Consider the following 4,002-nt stretch of genomic DNA (forward strand, 5'->3'; position numbering starts at 1 on the left):
GTTTGACAATCCTCTGTGACACTGACATTTCCTCTAAATATCTAATGTTGGGAGGGCTTTTCACTTTGCAGTCCTCCATTTGAACCAGAATAGAATAAACGGGAGGCATATTTTAGTCCTATATGCATGGCCAAGGGGACCAGCTTCTTTCTGATGGCTGCTGAATATTTGACTGACAAGTGCCTGCCCTGCTCTGCAGCCCTGCTTCAATATTTCCAGGGGTTTCTGAGCTTATCTGGGGGACTCTCCCAATCAAGGCAGTTAATTAAGATCATCACACCACCTTTTCCTTATTCTCACACTTATTACTTGATGAGGACCAGCTGATTCTCCCTGGAAGCTGCAGGTAGGGATCTGAGGCAAACTAGGAAGTTAGAGTTTTTAAAAAAATATTTTTTTTAATAATTAGCCAATGGATCCAAATATCATCAGAAAAATTTCCCTTCACATTTCCCTTAGAGAGCGTCTGTTCTCCAGACCCTGGCAAATGGCCCACAATTATGATTAAATATGTGCATAACTGATCCTCACTTTGGAATTTTACTTTTACTTTTGCTCCTGATTCTCTGGAAAGCTCCAGTCCTTTTGGAAACCTTCTTCTGAGTTCTTGTTTCACATGCTTGCGATCAAGACCCTCTGAGTTCTTAGATACATTGGAAGTCATGGTCAAATCTGACATCAAGTTCAAGCGGGGACCGCTTAGGGTGATTATGAAAGTTTGTCTCCAAAGATAATAGGAACAGGGGTAATCAGGAAAGGCCAGAAGACCCAGAATTGTCATCTGGACTTGGGAGGAGGTGAGGAGACTGGTCATCACAATAGTGAGAGGTTTTCAGGCTTAAAAGTACAGATCAGGATCCCACATGGAGGGTAAAGAAGGGAGCAATGCTCTGTTTCCCAAGTTCTGGATGTTAGAAAACCCATTACAATATACAATTTCAATTCATCCTTGTACAAGTACTTTATATAGTACCAGAAACACTGTGGAAATGCCATCAATATCTGTGGGTATTAGTTCAACCTGAGAAGAGATTTTGATGTCTTTGACTCTAAAGATCATAATTTTTACTCAGTGGTTATCTTTTTATACCTATTTTCTTTACTTTTATTTTCTTTATTTTTTGGCTTTGAAAAATGAAAATACTTCTAATTTTTTGATTACAAAACTAATGTATTCTTATTATAATTCCAACAGTACATTAAATGTGTAATGGAGAACATTTAAAAATCATCCATAATTCTATTACCAAGTCTTAACATTTTGGTGAGTATTTTTTTCAATCTCTATCACTATATATGTATATACATATATAATTTTAACAATTATAAAGACTCAATACATAATAATTTATAGACTACCTTTCTTACCTTTCAGTACATTGTTGATTCATTTCCTGTAAGTATTGCTGCATACAATTGTATTTTATGCCTATTTAACATTTCATTTTATCCATTTACCATTCTTGAGTTAGACATTCCAAACACATATTTGTGCATTTATCTGATTACTTAGGATATACTCTTAGACCAGGAAGTTTGGGTATCAAAGTTGTTCTTTATTTTCTTAGTAAAGTTTCCCATAAAATTTCCCAAACTGATATTATTATGATAAGGAGTAAGTAATTATACACATCTAAGCACACACAACTAATAAGAGAGAATTCTCATTGGCCAGTGAAGTGGTGTCCTTGTGGCTTCAGTTTGATATCAGAAGAAACCTGGGAGGAGATAAGTCAGTGAGTGACCATTATGAACCAAAGGGAGTATAAAATAGCAGTCCCATATTTGAATGCACTTCCTTTTTACAAAACAACACACCTTAAAAATTCCATCCTATTAACCTCATTTTTGTATTCCCTTTATTATTAACACTGCAAATGCATACACTAAAGGATTAGTATATGCATGTATATGAGAAATTAAGGAAAAGTGACGTGTATCTCATATCACTCAGTAACTCCCTCCCTTGGAGGAAATTCATCCTAGATACCTGCATAACTGCTGTCGGAATCAGCATTAGGATGCCACAGGATTGCAGAAATCACTGATGCTGAAAAAAATCCAAGTGGACTTGTGAAAATGAATCCTTTTTGTACTGTTTTTAGCTGCCAAACTGTGCTAGAAACCCATGGCTATTCTCCAGGAATGTAAAAAAGTGAAGCTGTTTATTCATGGGGCAGGGACAACCTCTAAATTTTCTGGAGGGCCCCAACCAAATTTCCCCCACCTGCCTGACTGGGTGCTGGGCTTTATGTTCTAAAGCACAGTCTCATGTTGCATGGCTTAGTTCCTCTAGCACCTTCTACTAGAAATTCCTTGACTCTTTAATGTTTTGATCATCTTTGTGCATTACATTCTTCTCTTCCAAAACTAACAAAAAAGAATCACTTAACCTTCTTTATGTGATGTCCTGGAGATATTTGGGCACATTTCTCTGTTCCTGGACATTTTGAGGCACAAGTCATGTGTCAGTGCCAACATGTCAAGGTTCAGTGCAGTGCTTTAAAGCCTGTGCTCACAGGGAAGATAACCCATGTTGTGTTAAATGAATAATAAAAGACACCAACACAGGACCTATAAAAGGTTAGGGGAGCATGCCTAGGATGGGAGCGTTTTTTCAGTTCATTAAATTTACACACACACGCATGCATGCACACAGAGTTAAAGAGAGAACCATGTTTTCAATTCAAAGAGGATATTTCTCAGTTCTGTATGCTTGATGTGAAGTCCATGGCTTTTGTCAATGTATAAGTTTATCTTACTTAGGGTTAATAGGTAATATTAGAGATAACCATCAATATTATTCAGTGTTTTTTGAATCATAGGGAAGAACATTATTTTATCAGAAAATATAAGTATCTTCTGAAAGGATAGTGTTATTGGATCCATGTATATGGGCAATAGACAACAAAAACAATACTTTCCTTAAGAGAAAATTAAAAAAAAAAAAAATCAGACACCTTTACAGACTTGGACATAATATCTCATTTTTCTGTTCAGATAATACTGTGAAAAAAGTAGCATAATATAATGTTCTTCTGATTTGATGTATTTCAGAGCTAAGTCAAAGCATCTTGAAGGGCAGGAAGGAGATGAAGATGCCATGTCTCAAACACCTGTGTCAAATGCCATGTGAGAGGCAAGGCACAGAGGTCCTCCACGTGCCAACGGACCCGGAACTCAAGTCCATGCTGTTCCCCCAAAATTATCCTCTTACCTTAGAAAAGTTACTTAAAGGATTAAAATACAAAATTGAGGAAATAGTCTACTGATCTCCTAAGATCAACCCTTGCTTGACACAGTACTTCACACATAATAATCAATAAATACTTAGGCCTACTATATTAGCTATTGTTCACATAATATTGAAATAGTACGTTAGGTTGGGGGGGCCCACGCAGGTCCCGGGGTCAGACCAGCCCGAGCAGGTCCAGGGTCAGGCGCGGCATCCCCGGCCCGGCCATGGTGCAGTCCTGGTACTTGGTTGAGTCAGCCGACAACCCGCGGTGGCTCCACCATGCGCAGCCCGCGCGCCCTGTCGACCTGGAGCAGCTGTGCAGGCTCGGGGTCCTTCTCTAGAAGCTGGATGCTGACAAATACGAGAATGATCCAGAATTAGAAAAGATCCAAAAAGAGAGAAACTACTCCTGGATGGACATAATAACCATATGCAAAGACAAACTACCAAATTATGAAGAAAAGATGAAGATGTTTTACGAGGGTCATTTACACCTGGATGACGAGATTCGCTACATCCTGGACGCCAGTGGGTACCTCGACATGAGGAATAAAGAGGACAGGTGGATCCGGATCTTCAGGGAGAAAGGAGACATGATCTCTCTCCTCGCCGGGATATACCACCGCTTCATGCTTGACGAGAAGAACTACCTGAAGGCCATGCGGCTGTTTGTGGGAGACCCTGTGTGGCCCGCGTTCAACCGGCTGGCTGACCACTTCGAGGTCCCTGGGCAGCACCTGGAGTTTCTGGCGCAGACGGCCTAG

The 4,002-nt window shown here is 39.5% G+C and overlaps 1 pseudogene; it reads left to right on the top strand.

Moving 5' to 3' along the window:
• The first annotated feature begins 3,462 nt into the window (after window positions 1-3,462).
• Window positions 3,463-4,002, top strand: LOC133096081 (acireductone dioxygenase-like; annotated as a pseudogene).

Source organism: Eubalaena glacialis, chromosome 8, assembly GCF_028564815.1.
Source record: "Eubalaena glacialis isolate mEubGla1 chromosome 8, mEubGla1.1.hap2.+ XY, whole genome shotgun sequence".
NCBI lineage: Eukaryota > Metazoa > Chordata > Mammalia > Artiodactyla > Balaenidae > Eubalaena > Eubalaena glacialis.